A 19,633-nucleotide genomic window follows, 5' to 3' on the forward strand; every position below is an offset into this window, starting at 1 on the left:
CTGACCAACGCAACTTGCTGAGGTCCATCGACTCCACACTGACTGCAGCAGTGGGTCTCCTGCAGCGCGACCTCCCCCCACCTACCCCTGCCCCATCCACACTTCCCACTCCCATGCCTGTCCCACGTACACCCAGACGTCGGCATGCACCCACATCAACGGACACGGGCACCACACCAGCAGGGAAGGTCCACCGCACTCCTCCTGACACGCACACAGAGGGTGAGGTAGGCACACCCACTGGGTCGGGGGGCAAACGTGTGACACGCAGCCATAGTGGGAGTCCGCATTCCACCCAGTCCACTCCCTCCAAATCCCCTCCCCTCAGCTCTCCTGGCCACATCTCCCCCAAGGACTCCTTCATGGCCGCTCTGTCCCTGAGCCCCACAGTTACACCACCACGCAAGCGGTCAAGGAGGTCCCTGGTCAGGGTGGTTGAGTCTCCCCCCCTGTCTCCACCCTCCCCCGGTGGCGCTGCGACCCATCCCTCTGACCCCCCCCCCTCCTTGGGGCCTGAGGTCCCTTCGGGTGCAGGGGACTCCCTGGAGGACCTTGCAAAGGTGTGTAGTGCCATCCTGGCCTCCGCCTTTGGCACTGACCCACCCCCTGTGGTGGAGTCCTCCATCCCTGCACCCACAACGCCGCCCCTTTGCCCTGATGTCCCTGCGGTGCCTGTTGCTTCCCCCCCCCTGATGCCCTCACCAGTGTGGAAGACGATGCCATTTGACTGTGCAGGCAAGGTAGGGGACACGCATCCCACTGTGTCCCCCATCCAGCTGAGAATCATTGACTGCCCTATGGGCTTTGTGAAGATTGAACTGCCTGCGATCCACGGACATTGTGCTCATGCTGAATAAAGCTTAATTTTGTTTTCATTATCACACTACTGCTATGCTGGTATTGGTGTTGGTGGGGCTGCTACATGGTTTTGGGTGGTGTGTAAGGGTTTGGGTGTGTGGGATATGTAGTAGTGTACTGCTCATTGGTGGGACCCTGGGATCTGTGTGCCATCACAAGGTGTTGGCTAACTTTCTTTGTTCATGTAAGCAGTTACTGCATGGTGCACTTGTCCCAGGGTGTATTCCTTCCTCTGTGTACCCAGCTTTCTTCCCTGCAGGGTGTTCCCAATGTTTAGCGCAGAGCTGTGTCTACATGAGCTGTGTGTGACGGAGCCCTTCTACTTTGGCCATGCATGCAGGGCCATGTCTCCACCTGCAACAATCGTGGCATCCTTGATGATGACTGTACTTGTGTGTGGAGTCTGTTGACATGAGTTCATGGGGACATGTTCCCTTGTAGCCAGTATGCATGTGGATAATTCTGGCCTCACACACATGTGTTACACCCCTCCTGTCTCAGGGCACAGTTGGGAGGACTCCACACCCACCCCTCCTGTCTCAGGGCACTGCTGGGAGTGATAGGCCCCCACCCCTCCTGTCTCAGGGCACTGCTGGGAGGACTCCACACCCACCCCTCCTGTCTCAGGGCACTGCTGGGAGTGATAGGCCCCCACCCCTCCTGTCTCAGGGCACTGCTGGGAGGACTCCACACCCACCCCTCCTGTCTCAGGGCACTGCTGGGAGTGATAGGCACCCACCCCTCCTGTCTCAGGGCACTGCTGGGAGGACTCTGCACCCACCCCTCCTGTCTCTGGGCACTGCTGGGAGTGATAGGCACCCACCCCTCCTGTCTCAGGGCACTGCTGGGAGGACTCTGCACACACCCCTCCTGTCTCAGGGCACTGCTGGGAGTGATAGGCACCCACCCCTCCTGTCTCAGGGCACTGCTGGGAGGACTCTGCACCCACCCCTCCTGTCTCTGGGCACAGCTGGGAGGACTCCACACCCACCCCTCCTGTCTCAGGGCACTGCTGGGAGTGATAGGCCCCCACCCCTCCTGTCTCAGGTCACTGCTGGGAGGACTCTACACACACCCCTCCTGTCTCAGGGCACTGCTGGGAGTGATAGGCACCCACCCCTCCTGTCTCAGGGCACTGCTGGGAGGACTCTGCACACACCCCTCCTGTCGCAGGGCACTGCTGGGAGGACTCCACACCCACCCCTCCTGTCGCAGGGCACTGCTGGGAGGACTCTGCACACACCCCTCCTGTCGCAGGGCACTGCTGGGAGGACTCTGCACACACCCCTCCTGTCGCAGGGCACTGCTGGGAGGACTCCACACCCACCCCTCCTGTCTCAGGGCACTGCTGGGAGTGATAGGTACCCACCCCTCCTGTCTCAGGGCACTGCTGGGAGTGATAGGCAACCACCCCTCCTGTCTCAGGGCACTGCTGGGTGGACTCTGCACACACACCTCCGATTTCAGGATATGTACGCTTGGCACATACACGGTGGGGGTACGCTCAATGCATTCGAGGTGAGGGTACGAGTCTACTTACACTGGTGTGGTGGGGGTACGCTCCATGCATACGCGGGTGAGGGTACGGGTCGAACTTACACTGTTGGGGTGGGGGTATGCTCCGTACGTCCGCGGGTGGGGGTACGGGTCGTACTTACACTGTTGGCATGGGGGGTACGCTCCTTGCATACGCGGGTGGGGGTACGGGTCGTACTTACACTGTTGGGCTGGGGGGTACGCTCCTTGCATTCGCGGGTGGGGGTACGGGTCGTACTTACACTGTTGGCATGGGGGGTACGCTCCTTGCATACGCGGGTGGGGGTACGGGTCGTACTTACACTGTTGGGCTGGGGGGTACGCTCCTTGCATTCGCGGGTGGGGGTACGGGTCGTACTTACGCTGTTGGGCTGGGGGGTACGCTCCTTGCATTCGCGGGTGGGGGTACGGGTCGTACTTACACTGTTGGGCTGGGGGGTACGCTCCTTGCATTCGCGGGTGGGGGTACGGGTCGTACTTACACTGTTGGGGTGGGGGTACGGTCCGTGAGTCCGCGGGTGGGGGTTCGAGTCGTACTTACACTGTTGGCATGGGGGGTACGCTCCATGCATACGCGGGTGAGGGTACGGGTCGAACTTACACTGTTGGGGTGGGGGTACGGTCCGTGAGTCCGCGGGTGGGGGTTCGAGTCGTACTTACACTGTTGGCATGGGGGTACGCTCCATGCATACGCGGGTGAGGGTACGGGTCGAACTTACACTGTTGGGGTGGGGGTACGGTCCGTACGTCCGCGGGTGGGGGTACGGGTCGTACTAACACTGTTGGCATGGGGGGTACGCTCCTTGCATGCGCGGGTGGGGGTACAGGTCGTACTTACACTGTTGGGCTGGGGGGTACGCTCCTTGCATACGCGGGTGAGGGTTCGCGTCGTACTTGCACTGTTGGCATGGGGGGTACGCTCCATGCATACGCGGGTGGGGGTACGGGTCGTACTTGCACTGTTGGGCTGGGGGGTACGCTCCTTGCATACGGGGTGGGGGTAGGGTCCGTACATATCCGTCCCCACGCTATGTGATGTTTGTGCGGCCCGTACCCAGGCCTTTGCCACGTGGGTGCGATCCGTCCCGCCATTGTTGGGGTGACGTGTGTGGGCGTGGTCCGACTCGTACCCACGCTCTTCAGGCGTGGGTACGGGACGTACCTGTCTGGTTGTGTTGCCGGTTCGCGTGGTGACGGACTTCCGTTGTGGCGGTCGCTGGCTTATCAGGACACGCCCCCACCCCCTCGTGGTGACCAGGGCATGGGAGTCAGGTATGTCCAGGCCATGTGTGGTGTGTGACTTATGTGGTTGTTTTGTGGCCTGCCCTGGTCGTGCCACCCCCACCCCACCCCACTTTCCCCCCTCCCTTAGTTATTCTGACCTTCTGCGGCGTCTGCGTCGTAACCTGTAGAGGAGGTGTACTGCTATGAGGGCAGGGATGACTCGTAGGTTCGGGTCCATGTCTGTCCGTCGCGTACTGGTACTCCTTGCTCGCGTCGTCCTGTCGCGTACGGGTCCTCCTTGATCGCGTCGTCCTGTCGCGTACGGGTCCTCCTTGGTGGCGTCGTCCTGTGTGTCCGTCACGTACTGGTCCTCCTTGTTCGCGTCGTCGTCTGTCCGTCGCGTACTGGTGGTCCTTGTTCGCGTCGTCCTGATTTCCCGGCAGTTTTTGGCTGCCGCAAAATATTCACCGTGCGGGGTGACGTCGGTGCGAATCGTGATTCCTGGGTCGTGAATGGCTGGCTGCGAGCGTCCCGACGTCAGGTCGGCGCTTTCCCGGATCGCATTGGTAGGTGTTTTTTTGTTCGGTCGGGCTTTTTTCCGATTCGTACGGTAATGGTGTACCCGTGCGAATCGTAATTCCTTGTTTGTGAAAATTGGAGACCGGGTACGCGTCGGGCGGAGATTGTGCTCCGTCCGACGGTTCGTACCCGGTTTTTGCAGGATCGTGATCGGCACCCTAGTGAGCAAAAAGCTGTTGTCTATAAGACCACCGCTGACGGAAGATGTTAAACATGACATGTGTCCACCTGGCAAAGTTATGAAGAGGGATGACGCGGAGAAGAAGGCTTTTTGAGTTGTAGGGGTAAGAAAGAAGAGGAGTGAAGCGAGGACATCATGCTTGGGTAGAAAAGGATAGGTAGCTGCTAAATTGTGAATGAAGGGGTGTAGGGACGTATTGTTAGAGAATGCGGGTCAGGAGTTTTTGGATTTTGGTTGGTGAGGATTAGGTTTCCATATTACCAAACAGCATTTTCCAGAAACGTTGTTCATAATAATAATGTGGTATTTTGCTTTATGGACAACAGATTAATTCTACAGAACTGTGACAGAAGGGATTGGTGATATTTGGAACAAGACAGTGACAATATAGTTTTTGCACCCTTGGAATTGACACTAGTGACCATGGGCTCGGGGGCTGTCCTTTTCAGGGGGCTTGTACTGTATCTTCCACTTTCAGAGATGTTAGAGAAAATGAAGAAAAGTGTTCCATTACAGAAAAGGAAGTAATTGGTTTCTCGTGGGGCAGAAAGATTTGTTTTAATTTTCTGTGGGAAAGACAGTTTTGAGTGAAGTTGATCATGGACCCCTTAATGAAATTCCTAACAAGAAAGTTTTGGATAATGTATAATGTATTGGCTAGAGCTTCAAAATTGAATCCTTTTTTAAAAAAAAATATTTTTTTAATACAAGAGTACGATTTTGAAGTTTTGTATGTTCCTGGAATAAAAATGTAACCACTGACAGTCTAAGTAGGTAGGGAGCTGTTGATTTATGTGTGGCAGAAGTGGATGACTGTGCGATGTGTAAACTGTAAAATTAATACAGGCTCCGTCAATCAGAAGTAGTGGGTACATGAAATGAAGTTGAATAATGTTTTGATGAACATGAATTGTGGGTTAGGGATAGATGGCATAAAAAGGAGCTGACAGATCATCATTTGCCTTATAATTATAAACCACCAGACTAGTAGCTACGACTACCGGGGCGAGGCATTCGGTGTCTTCAATTGGCTAGATTACTTTGTTATGGACATAGCCTTGCAGACAACTGAGTCCTTCTTCCAATACTTTGTAAAAATTAAATAACTGAATCTGCTATTTTGACACACAACTTCATTGAGTTGTATGTGGAGATGAGCATTTGGATTTAAAAGTACGCCTAACAACTTTTGGTGCAGCCAGCTAAATAGCCACCCTTTACTGCCACATACACCCTGACCTTGATACTCCTCTTCACATGTGCGAATGATGCATCAGAGCAACCTTTAAGTTTCATGGGTTCACCCCCATAACCAAGAGGCAAGATATCTGCAGGCTTCAATATCACATTTAGACATTTGAAAATAATTTACAGATAACCGCTTCAAATCCCAGGCAACATAGCTCAGTGATACTGAAAGGCTTCTTTAAGACCAGTTATTGTGTAATTATGGCCTACATATTTCAACCCTACTAAGAAAATGTAGGTAAAGTTCTTACTATAAAGAGCTCTAACGTCTAGAGACCTTTGGGTGCTTTATAAATATACAAACACTAAAATCTGTGTGCAAAGTGCATACCATAGATGTCAATCATGGTTCGATCACTTGAGTAGAGAGCAAGCTGTAGGAATATGAGTAACTGCAGGTTATACAAGCTATTCACAGCAGCACAGATCAGTAGGTTAGAGCACCTGCTGCAGTTCTGCATGTAGCCTACTGGTCACAGATTTGAAATCAGGTACACCACAGTAAGCCCCTCTGTCTGCTTGCAGGTTTCAAAACACATAAATAAAAGGCATTGTCATGTACAATGCCAAGTGCTCAGACTCTCACAAATGCGAGACCTATTGCATTGCAAATGCTTGTTTTATTTGCTTTGTTTGGCTTTGTTTTTTCTGTGCTTTTTTTCAGTTCCTTTTTCCCTGTCCTCTCCCTCGTTGCCGCATTGATCCCCTGGGGCCCAACCCCCTCCAGTGTCCTTTATTGTGTTTCCCAGCTGTCTAGCCCCCCTGCAGCACAGCTTAATTTTTTTTTTTTTTTTGCATATTTATAAAGCGCGAACTCGACCCGAAGGTATTGGAGCGCTTTACATAGCACCGTATTTACATTACACATTCAGGCACGGGGAGATTAAGTGATTTGACCAGAATCACAGGATGTGGACGCGACCTCGAGGCTCAAACCCTGGTTTCCTGCACCAGAGGCGGCAGCGCAGCCGACGGACCACATCCTCTGGCCGCTGTGCAGGCATGAGCAGCAGGCATGCCACTGGTGCGCCGAAGACGCGCCAAAGGCAAGCCTGTCTGTGTCTGTCTGCGCATGGATCGCACCCAGTGTCAGGGACCATGCCTCTCGGACACTCCATCGCTATGACGCCAGCACCCTCCTCGCCCTCAACCCTGGACGCCACGCCACCTGCCATCTAGCATCACCAAAGAATACCCTTGCACCCTTCGCCTGCCGAAACTGCAACTGCATCTTCTGTCACATCAACACACCAGCGCCTCTCGCCACCCAGCCGACCAACAGTGCACTCGACTGGCTCAACTGCATCCTCCTCAACGTGCGGTCCCTCCCCAAACAGGCCACAGAAATCTGGGACCTCATCGATGCCACCTCTCTAGACATTGTCTTCTTCACGTAAACCTGGGCCAACCTCTGCTCCAGACTGAACGTGGTCAATCGCCATCCCTGACGGCTAAAAAAATCACCTGCAACAACCACCCCGACTGCCCAGGAGGAGGCATTGCCATTGTCTACAAAAGCACACTCTGACTGATCACACACTCTAATAACCAACGGCGACCAATGGACACCTCCACTTCCAGATCTGGACCAAGCCCATCACCACCCTCTGTGGCACCCTGGTCTACTGCCCCCCCTGGCCCATGACCCCCCATTCACCGATGCCATCGTAGACCTCATCGCACCCCAGGTTCTCACATTCACCGACTACATCCTACTTAGAGACCTCCACTCCCACCTGGATGACCCCATTGACCAGGGCAACACCTCCCTCCTGGAGAACCTTGCCAACATCAGACTCAAGCAGCTAGTCAGCGCACCAACCCACATAGCCGGACACACGCTCGACCCCGTCTTCACCACCAGCAGGAACTTACACTACAGCCACACCACAGAACCATCCTGAACCAACCATCATTGCATATATCTCGCCTTCACCACGCTCATCGTACACCACTGTTATTGTCGTCCCCCTGTCGCCTACACACCTACAAACTTCTACATGAGAAAGGACCAGCATACTTGAACACTGCCTCACATTCCAAGTACCCGCCAGACAACTCCAATCCTCCTAACTCACCCTCGCCTCTGTCCCCAGGATCCACAAGACACGAATAGCAGGAAGGTCGTTCTCCTACCTCTCCACAAAGACCTAGAACACCCTACCCCTGCACCTCGGCAATCTGCGTCGCTTACCCAATTCAGGAAGGACCGTAAGACCTGGCTCTTCGAATGATTCTCCACCCAGTACGACCAGCAGCCCACCTTCCCCAGTGCCCTGAGACCCTCACGGGGTTAGTATCCATGCTATATGAGTCCCTGATTGATTTATTGATTTCCCTCAGTACCGCCAGAATTAAGATTCCTGGCTAACATACACCTGACTGGAGGAGAGGGGCTGGCTGGCCACAATGCACTGCACCACATGTCATACAAAGTGCTTGGGCGTCTGGCACAACAATGGGCCACCTGCACACTGGGTCAGCTTCGACACCTGGCAGCTCCTCCGTGTCAGTGGACCAAGTGGCTGGGGGTTGCTGGCCGCCGGGGCAGGTGACAGCAGACACAATGGGCGCCAAACTAGACTCTGTATTCGCGGCTGTGGAGAAAATAGCTACCTTCCTCGACCAAACACGCACTTCCCTTGAATGCTGGATCAACAAAATCACAGTTGACTTCACCCTGGAGCACACAACAATGAGCAAGAACTGGCCGAAGTCCACCCTATTACCCGGAATGTAGCGTTACAGGTGCAGCAGCTAATGGCATGAGTGAAGTCACTAGAAAGAAGAGCCGAGGTTGCGGAGGGCCGCTCCAGGCAGAACAATGTGCAGGTGGTGGGTCTGCCTGAGGGAGCAGAAGGAGCTGAGGAAGTGGCATATACTGAGACATGGTTGTGTGATCTACTGCTAGCAGTTGCACTCTCTCCATTCTTTGTTTTGGAGCGGTCCCATCAAGTGCTGGCAAGCCGTCGGCTGCCAGGAACAGATCCTAGTCCCTTTCTCTTCTGCCTCCGACAGGGATCGTGACGCTGTACGGAGGGAGGTCGGCAAGCTGGGGAGGTGAAAGTGGATAATGCCAAAGTACTTTTCTCCCCAGACTAAAACACGGGGCTGCAGAGGTTGTGGGGGTAGATTCTAGTGGTTAAGTGATGCCTCCGAGAGTTGGGCATCAAATACTCCCTCCTTTCCAGCAAGGCTGCTAGTGTTCTCAGATGGTTACACGCGATTGTTTGACGCCGCTGAACAGGTCTGGACCTGGCTGGACTCTACTGGTCGCCAGCAGGTGCGAAAGGGACTGAAGGGTCGGGGCTGAATTTCAACAGTTTTCTGTATGTAAAATCTGAACCTAACTAGAACGTCCCTGTAACCTTCAGTTTTTTTCAGTTAGGCTTTGGGTGCTAAAATAGTTTTGTATGCTGATGACACCCAACTGCTCTTTTCATGGGGGAGAAAAAAGAAACATTTCCGGGTGAGAAAATCAGAAATTGTCTGACTAAAGTTTTCCAATGGCTTTCTTTTCATCAACTAAAATGTAATGCCGGAAAACAGAGCTCCTCTTCTTTGGCCTGAAAGCGGAAGAACCTTGGCAGACCTTTGGGCCAAAGGACGCTCCTCCACCATGAACCCACACCAAATCTGTCAAAAATTTAGTAATCAAGTTTGATGGACAACTTTCGTTTCATTTACAAGTCAATGCAGTGGTGGGAACCTGTTTTGTCATTTTATGTATGCTGAGAAAGTTTCTTCACCTCCTTTCCTTGTTGGCTAGACAACAGGTGGTCCAAGCTCTGATTATATCAGATTGGACTATGCCAATTCTCTGTATTTAGGCCTGGCTGAGCTTCTCATTAATAGGTTGCAGATGGGTCAGAACGCAGCCGCTCATACGATATTTTGCTGTCCATGGGAAACTCATATGTCTCTACTTCTTAGAGACCTGCATTGGCTTCCTGTTAGGAAGAGGATCACCTTTAAGATCCTACTGCTTATCCACAAAGCATTGCATGAGACAGGCCCAGGGTACCTAAGAATGAGAATCAGCTTTTACACACCTGTCAGAATCTGCGCTCAGCAAATCTCTGTTTGGCCTAAATCCCCCCAGATACACAAAGCAAGGACCAGGGTAGATCCTTTTCCTTCCTGGGTCTGTCTCTATAGTACAAACTCTCCCTGGAAGTAAGACACATTAAAGAAACCCCTAGGTTCCAAAAAAGTTAAAACAAACTTATTTTTATTCCATGCTCCCCTTGACCAGCCACTCCTGCACTAGCGCCAGGAGTTGTGCTTTATAAATGCCCCTATATATATATATATATATATATATATATATATATATATATATATATATATCTCCAGCAAATGTAAACTCCCGCAACCTCCAGGCGGCGAAGAAGGAGAGACGGACCACTCAAGTCGAGGCAATATGTTTTTATTTGACCATATCTTCTCAGCAAAATATATATATATGTTGGAGAAGGCATAAGCCGAAATGCATCCTGAAAGACCGCTTTTGTAACCGAGGTTCGCATGAGGAATAAATATCTAAAATGCATTGCATTGAGTGCCAGAACTTTATTTATATATGTAGTCCAAAGTTCTTCAATGATGATGGCCCCCTTGATCCGAGGGCGTAGAAGAAAGGCAGCACAACCAGGCAACAGCAGGTTGTAAGTAGAACATTTTATTTGTTTAAACCACCGACAGTGCAACAAAGAGACCTACGCATTTCAGCCAGAGCCTTCAACTGGGTATATATGTTATGTTATGTTATGTTAGCCTCATTTTATAGCGCGCACAGATACTAAAAAATGTGTCCCGGCGCGAATGCCTACTTAGCAAAAGAGGAGAGAATGCTTGTGAGCCTCCAAAAGATCTTACCCAAATGGTATTTAACAAAAGAGTAAGGTTTTTAATTGTTTTTTAAATAACCTAGAGTTATTCAAACTTCGTAACTCAAAGGGAAGGGTGTTCCAATCTCTAGCTGCTTTAACAGAGAGAGAGTGGCCACCTAACCTCACCAGGCGGAACCTAGGGACCGCCGCGAGGCATTGACCCTTCGAGCGAAGCTGCCGAAGAGGTTCATAGAACATAAAACGCTTTCTAAGATAGAAAGGCCCAGTCTGATAAAGAGCCCCATGAATCAACACCAAGGCCTTAAACCGAACTCGCTGTTCAACCGGAAGCCAATGGAGAGTACGAAGGTTCTGGCTAGCACTGGATCTAACTGAGAAGCCGAGTAAGGTTCTAGCTGTCGCGTTCTGAACGATCTGCAATTTTTTCAATTGGTAGGCCGGAAGTCCCAAATACAAAGTGTTGGCATAATCCAGCCTAGACAGGATAAGTGCCCGTGTAACCATTTCCTTAGCTTCCTTAGGGAGCAATGGCAGAAAGTTCTTAAGTTTTTTAAGCATCCCAAAACATGCCCCTGCTAGCTTACTGATCTGCGTATTAAATCCCAGATCCTGGCCAAACCAGATACCGAGATTTTTAGCTGGACAGCCAGAGGCATTCGGAAGAGGAAAGCCAGTAGGCCAAATCTCCTCCCTAAAATTGTGAGGAAAGGTCCCATAGAGAAGCACTTCAGATTTCTCCTCATTACATTTTAATTGGGCCCTGGCTAGCCACCCAAAAACCTCCGCAAGGCATGTCCTGGCAGTCAAGGGGGAAAAATCCGTTTTACTCCAAGTAAAGAGGAGCTGGGTATCATCTGCGTAGACTATAGCTTTCGCACCCAGCTCCTCAGCTAAATACACCAAAGGAGTCATAAAAACATTAAAAAGCAGAGGGCTAAGTGTGGAGCCCTGCGGGACCCCCGTGTCCAGAGAACGCGGGGTCGAAGAAAAAGGTGGCAACCACACTTGTTGTGATCTATTGGCAAGAAATGACTCGATCCATTTCCATACCTGGCCAGAGATACCAATCTGAGACAACCGTGCCAAAAGTTGTTGATGTGGTACGGTGTCGAAAGCAGCCGAAAGATCTAAAAGCACAAGCGCTGCTTTACCGCCCGCATCCAGGCAATCTCTGATTGCCTCAGTCACCTCAACCAGAGCTGTCTCGGTGCTATGAGCAGCTCTAAAACCTGACTGGGCATAGTGGAGGGCCCCAGAAGTCTCAACATACTCAGAGAGTTGTTTATGGGCAGCTTTCTCACAGATCTTAGCCACAGCCGGAAGGAGGGAAATGGGGCGGTAACTGGCAGGACAATCTGGATACAGGTAGGGTTTTTTTAATAACGGAAGGAGCTTAGCTTGCTTCCACTCTGGTGGAACCGAAGTAGTCTGAAGCGACAGATTCACCATGTTGTTAATTTCAGGATTCACTGTCTCTGCCACTGCTGCTAGCAACCTAGCGCGGCAGGGGTCGATGGGGGAACCCGACTTCAGTGACTTAAGTATCGCCAGAGTGTCAGAAAGGGGTACCGCCGAAAAGGTGGACAAGGAAGGACCAACCGAAGTTTCCGTAGCCATCATGGGAGATAATTGTAACTCCAGAGGCTGGCTGGCGGTCATCAGGCCATCCTGAATAGATTTAATTTTATTGTCAAAATAAGCTGAGAGTTTTGCACACCAGTCATTAGAGCCTAGAAGAGGCCTATGCTCAGCTCTAGGATCCAGGAAACTCTGCACGATTGAAAAAATTTCTTTGGAGTTATTTTTTGATTGAGCGATACGCTCCGCGTAATATACCCCCTTGGCCGTCTTTACCATGGCGTAGTAAACTTTCTGAGCCTTTCTAAGGGCTGATTTGGCTAGGGAACTGTACGCCTGTCTCCACAACCGTTCAAACTTTTTACAAACAGATTTTTGTAGTTTAAGTTCGTTAGAAAACCAAGGTTGAAAGGGAGAATTTCTCGCTCTTTTACGATCGGAAGGGATGACAAATTTCTCAACTGCAGCTGACAACCATAGTGTAAATCAATTTACTGCTCCAGTGAGGTTGCCTGGCAGATCCGACCGAGTATCATCTAAAATAGACCAAAATATCTCAGGTTCAATACGAGGAAGCGGTCTACCTGCAAGTACACTTGGAGGAACAGGGGACGAAAGAGTGGACCAAGAAAAAGGAATTAAAAAATGATCCGTCCACAAAACAGGAAGAGGATCAGACACAAGTAGAGAGAAATTGGAACAAATCCCATCTATAGTATGCCCTCCACTGTGAGTAGAGGATTTGATCCACTGAGTGAGATGGGCAAAGTCCATTGATTCTAAGAAGGAAAGTGTCTCCGGAGATACCTTACTTTCAAGGTGAATATTGAAATCACCAAGCAAAATATAGTGGGAATATTTTAGAGATTTCTGAGCCACCGTTTCATCCAACATCTTAAGAAACGAGCTGGGCGCCCCAGGGGACCGATAAATTAGTGTGCCTCCCAACAAAAAATGAGGGGAAATAGAGATAGAAAAATCAAGGGCTTCACTTTCCACCACTTCCTGGTAATTCAGCTGTGTAAAAACCCAACATTCCCTATAAACAACCGACACCCCTCCCCCCCTTCCTATTTTACTGTCCAACCTAGCAATTTTAAAGCCCGTAGGGATAGCTAGGGACATAGACGGTGCAGAGAACTCATTAAGCCAGGTTTCTGTAATAAATAAAAGATCTAACCGATTGTCCACCAAAAGCTCAAAAATGTCCAAAGCATGCTTAACCATAGAGCGAGTATTAATCAGGGCAGCATTAATCACATGAGACGTCACAGGGGGAGGAGGGATACACAAGGGAGATTTAAGGTAGTCCCCTGATAGGCTAAAACCAAACTTACAACAAGTACAGATCTTATCAATGTTATCCATTACCGACCACACATGATGGCATTTAGTCAGGGACTCACCAATAGAGCATAATTCTTCACTATTCCATACCCTGCGCACAGCAGGCTCCAGAGCCGCACCGGGCGCAGACGGGATTGCCTTAGGTGCGCCCGCTGCGCGTGGCTGCTGCGCGTTCGCAGCGCGCATGCTTTATAGCGCGATTCCTAATGTCCCCAGGTGCCGATGCTCAAGCACGCCTGACCCAAGATGGCGGCGGAGCAGGACAAGTGCCTGGAACTAGTGTGGGCTGCAGTGCATGTGCGGGTAAGCGGAATCAATTTTAAACTAACACAGAGTGAAAAACCCTCACTGTCCCAACACGGAATTCAGGAAAATAAAAAGATTAAAAGAACAGGATTAAAATCGTAGAAAAAACGATTTAAAATCAGCAATAAAAACGGAACAACAAAAGTATTTATATATATATATGTATACACATATACCCACATACATACATACATACTTACACTCTTTGGTGCCATTGGAAGAATCTTCAAGAAACTTTAACACAAAAATGTTTTTCCACCTCAGCTCCTTTCTTAAAAGTTTTTGATTGATCCATCAAGGGGGTACCGAGTAAAAGGGGGTCCTAAAACATGTTTTCCCAATTCAATTTTCCAGAGGAAAATTAGAAACAGCTACAGCCAAATTTACTGACCGGAATTATGCCACATTTGGCAGAAAACTAGATCTTGGTCCAGAAAGTGTGCTTTTTGTGGTGGTGCAGTAGATTTTGAGAATTTTATTTTCTTCAAATTCCTTTATTGGCATTTATGCATTATACAACATTACAATACCTTGCCGAGCCTTGGTCCATAACAGTAACTTAGAACATTCCTGCAACATAGTATCTCTCCAATCACCAAAGTGTTTCATAATGTTCAAGTGTGCTCCATCAAGGGTCTGTTGCGGGGTGATGTGGGTGTGCGTGAACGTCTAATTTACAATATGCCATACTGTTGAACAATCATCCAAGGGAAGGGTGGAGAGGCAAGCAGAAACCCTCCATTTGAACCCTCAGCCATGGCTTTTGCGACCCGTCACTAAGATGTTGAGAATTTAAGTGTCAAAAACATTGTATATTTCATGCTGTATAGGAACCGCGCAGCTGAAAGATCTGAAGATAAGATCTGATCAGCTGCCACCACATCAACAAAGATGTGGCAGCAACCATTTTAGGACTTGTGGACTCAGTCCGCTGTCCTGAAAAAGAGTTTTAAAAAACATATAAAGGGAAAAGAGTGGTGAGGCGACCAAGAGGCCCCCCAACCCCCAGTGGCCCCCCACCCCTGGGGTGAAAAACATTTTTTTTTTAAGCAAATTAGCTGTAGATCCCGGGCCTAGGGATTGCAGATTCTATCATATTTTGGGGTGTGAAGCATGTCCAGACCCCCCAAAACACCGCCAAGTGCCTTTTTCTGGCCCTGGATATCCCAACTCTGCGTGGAGCAAGTATGGCCCTGAGGCTCCTCCCTTAGCCCAAAAAACAGCGGCGGCTCCTCCGCTATGGTGGAAGAGCGTCATCCCCCGCCAGCACTTTAACCCCTTGAGTGCCCGCCCCTTTCGCCGCCCTGTGCCGGCCGTTGCATTAGCGGGCGGGGTTTATGACGAGCTGGTCTCGTCATGGGCACAGCGCAACCACGGCCCATGACGAGACCAGCTCGTCATGGGCACTCAAGAGGTTAAAAAATGTGAAAAATAAAATGGATTTAAAACCTGTTTTATTAACATTTTATTTTTCCATATGCCGAGGCTCGGGCTGGGCCAGGGTGATGATAGCCTGGAGGGGGAGTGGTGGGATCTACCTACACTGCACATGTGGGTTTTGGCCAGCTGTCCCAGGCCAGCCAAACCCACATGCGCAGTGAAGCCCTCTCCAACCCAGCTGCATTGCTGGGTTGGAGAGAGAGCAGGCACAGACTACCAGTCTGTCCTGGAGCGCAAATCCTCGGCGCTCAGGCCAATCCTGAAGCTGCTCTCCGCTAAGAGCAGCTTCAGGATTGGCTGCAGGTACAGGCTGGGAGCCTGTGCCTGCCTACAGTGAAGAGAAGAACAAGAGTGCAACACAATACTGGAGGGCAGAAGGTAAGTTTAGTTGTATTCTTTTATTCTTTTTCTATTTGTCTCCGTAGAAGCTCCCCTGTCCCCCCTCACCTGCCCCACCTATTTTCCCTGGTGTGAGTCGCTCCTGGCAAAAAAAGTTAAAAAATGTTGCAGGGTGCCCCAAGCGGGCACCACAGCACTTTGATTAAAGAAACAAAATTAAAGATGGTGTTGGCAGCTTCTGCATGCCCGATGGCCAAGGCCAAATAAAAAGATTTCTTTTAAAAATAGTAAAAGAATAATAAATGGGCGGCAGGAGCTGCTGATTTAATATTCACTGTTCCAGTATGGAGCAACCCATAATGCACTACAAAGGCATCTGCTGTATTTTTGGGAGACTGGGGGTGCCCCTAGAAGGCGCATGGGCATCACCAACCTTTCTTAATGTTGTGGGAGGCTTTAGAGAGAGCAGCAGCCAGCTAGGAACATTAAAAAGAAGAGCAATTAGTCTCCTGGGTATATAAATCCATGACCCTAGGAGAGCTCACCATATGTTTCTTTTTTAAACACTCTTAGAACTATGCTCTTCAGCTGGAATGCAGAGCACCCTTATGTGTTGGCTTTATGGCTGCACTTTGTAGCTAGAAAAATATTTGAAAAAAGACTGAATAATATAGTGGTTCTTTTTTTAATTACAACTTTATTAATTTTTGATGACAAATACATTTTATTAAACTTAGAACTATGTGAATTACTGAAATATTTAATTTGATTGGATCACTGACAAAATATCGAGAAGAAGAATATCGAATTGGGGGCGTGGCTAGGCGCGCGGCAAGATGGCTGCACTGTAGTGCTGCTCTGCCAGCCGCCTTCAATATCCTACATTATCCTGCTCTCCGGGTGCCCATCACCGGGCGCTAGTGTAAAAGACTGAAGCTCCTGGACGCGAGCTGGCGGAGGCTGGTGTCGGTGGGCGGCTTCGCGGTCCAGGAACGCAACCAGAGCACCGCGCCGGGAGCGTCCGCCATATTGGGAGTCGGCGGTGGAGAGCGGAGGGGAGCGGAACAGCGCAGGTCGGCATCACACTGGGGCTTCCCGCACTGCCTCTCTGGTGCTCGAGCCGGGTACGCTGACGGCGGACGGGAGCAGTGGCAGAAAACGTTGGCTCCGGGGCTCCCTTGGTGCCGCACACAGCAGCTGAGGAAGCGAGAGGTGGTTCGGCGGGCGCGGAGGCGGGGAGCGCGGAGGACGAGGTGCACGCGAGCTCTAGGCTTTGGATGGGTGAGTAGGCCCTGCGGCCGGCGGCGCGTACCTCCCTCCGTGTCCTGGGTGGATTGCCCTGAGCTGGTATACACTTGCCTAGGTACCTACCCTGGCCACAGGATACGAACGCTGTGAAGCACAGACAAGGGGACCCCCCTGGCAGTACTCGATCGATGGGGCTGGTGAACCGCTGCTTGGGGTGCTGAGCCGGAAACTGAGTTGAGGACGCTGCAGGATATTCGAAGGCGCTCCGGGGAACCCCGGAGGTGAGCTGATTGCTGCTGGGACAGCGGTGTGGATGCTACCGTATTACGGTGAGGTGCAGGGGTGGAGCAGCGCTGATCAGGAGAGTTGGTGACACGCAGGTCTGCTGGCATTGTGTGAGGCGCACTACATAGGCCTATCCTTGGGGCGGACACAGTTTGGGGTGATTTGCAGCTGAGGCACTGGGAATCCGTTCCCCCTGCTGGATACTGCTTTCGTTTGGCGCTCTACTCCTTGCCGGACTGGGCGCACGCCTCCGGCCCCCGATTGCCCTCTTGCCCTCTCTTGTAACGTCCAGTGGGGCCTGAGACGCTTCCATGGGAAACCGGATAAAACCCAGCCGCGGCTAACGTTCGAGGCACACAAAGGGGGTAAGGCCTCACGCACCGGGACAACGGACTAGGAATTGGAGTCTGCTGCGCCGGCCCCCACGGCATTGGAGAAAACATTGTTGGCAATTCAAGCCAGCCTGCAATCTATTGATGGCAAGATAGAGGCCCTCAATGGCCGCATGGACTCCATTTCAGCAAAGCTAGACAAGCAGGGGGTGCGGTTGGGCAAGGCGGAGCAGCGTATATCGGATAATGAGGATGGTCTAAAACAGGTCTCCGCCAAGACCGCGGATATCGCACAGCTGCTAGCGGTGATACAGGCTAAAAACGAGGACATTGGAGCGCGCTCTAGGCGCAATAATGTACGGATTTTGGGCATGCCGGAATCCACCAATGTGGGTAGACTTGAGGACTATGTCGAAACCATGATAAGGGACATATGTGAGCCTAAGAATCTATCAGCCATGTTTGCCATTGAGCGCGCCCATAGATCTTTGACTGCGCGCCCTCCACCGGGCGCTCCCCCGCGTCCCATTATAGCTAGACTACTGAACTTCAGAGATAGGGACGCACTGCTTCGTATCACTAGACAAAAGGGCACTATAAACTATCAAGGCAATGTCCTCTCCTTCTTTCCCGACTTTACCGCCATGGTTCAAGCAGCGCGCAAAGAATTTCTAGGTGTCAAAAAGCTCCTTATGAAAGAACGAATCCCCTATGCAATGTTATATCCGGCACGCCTCCGTATTGGCAATGATGACAACTCTAAGATATTCACTAACCCGAAAACAGTCATGGACCACGCTAAGTCACTAAGGAGGAAGCAGCGGCCCTCCACTCCGACTTCCGATGTTGATGACTGAGTGCGGCTTTCTCTCTACAGCTGGATGTCGCTATGTCCAAGCTGAGGACTGATACACTGGAACAATGCGTAGTTGTAATGGCTTGTATTCTTGTTGGTTTACCCGCGCTAATCGCTGCGTTATTGTATTGCACACGCTCTGTCTCATATACAATCTAATGTAGGCTGCTTTGTGTATCGCATCGGAGACAAACGGGCACTACTGGAACAGGATCCTACTAAGTACCGAGTGCATGTTGTGTCTGCCACTTGACTACCATTGTGCTGGAAAGGTTGATGCGTTTCATTAGCTGACCTCCATATGGTGCCACTTTAATAATGAGATCGAAGCGTCCGAGCTGCACACTTGGTGACCGCAGGGCGTCTCACTTGATGGGATAACCGTTAGGAGCGTTAGACACTGAATGGCGGACCCCTCCCCAATACATTGGGAGGTGGTTGTGGCCGCTACGTTCCCCCATTGGGTGTTCCCCACCTCTATCTCTCATTGATGTATTGTGGGTTTGTTTTAGGTTATGTTTTTGTTTCGTTTCACTTGTTATCGGGATCAGTCTTTGGCAAAGTTGGGTTGCTAAAGTGGGTGGGGGGAGGGTATTCAACACAGTTCCGGATGCCTATGGGGAAATTGATCAGAGTGCTCACCAAAGAAGTGACACGGGATGCACATTGTGATGAGGGGAGGGGGATGGCAGTCGGGTCTAAAGCAGTGCCCTCAAACACAGATAATGGGTGACGAATATAGATGCTTTACTTGGAATGTACGCGGGCTTAATACCCCAAAAAAGATACGGCACATATTACACTACCTAGATAGGCATAATGTACAGATTGCTTTGTTGCAGGAGACACATCTCACTAAACACACGGAAACTGCGATGGCTCACAGGTGGGCGGGTTTTCGGCTTGCATCTTCTTATTCCGCTTATGCGCGAGGTGTGATTACACTGATCAAAAGAGGTGTCCCATTCCTACCTACACGTACATCCACTGATTCAGAGGGGCACTGGGCTGTGGTGCAGGGTAAGCTAAGCATGACTTATGTCACGATTATTAATATGTATGGTCCGGTAGTAGATGACCCATCACCTTTTATACAGATGCTTACTAAGGTGCGCTCCTGGCCGGATGCTGCGGTTCTTTGGGGGGGTGACCTCAACACACATCTCAACCCATAGGTCGACATATCGAATCCAGCGGGCGCCCGTACGCTTAGGGTGGCTCAATGTGTCCGCGAGGCTATGGTGGAATTGGGACTGGTGGATGTTTGGAGATTAAGGAATGAGCGGGCACATATGGGTACACATATCACACCTGCCCACAACAGCTGGTCCCGACTAGACTATTGGTTATTAAGTGAGGAGGTGAACAGGTGGGTGATCAATGTCAGCAACCTGCCCCGTACCCTGTCAGATCATAACCCCGT

This window comes from Triturus cristatus, chromosome 3_2, assembly GCF_964204655.1.
Source record: "Triturus cristatus chromosome 3_2, aTriCri1.1, whole genome shotgun sequence".
Classification (NCBI taxonomy): Eukaryota; Metazoa; Chordata; class Amphibia; order Caudata; family Salamandridae; genus Triturus; species Triturus cristatus.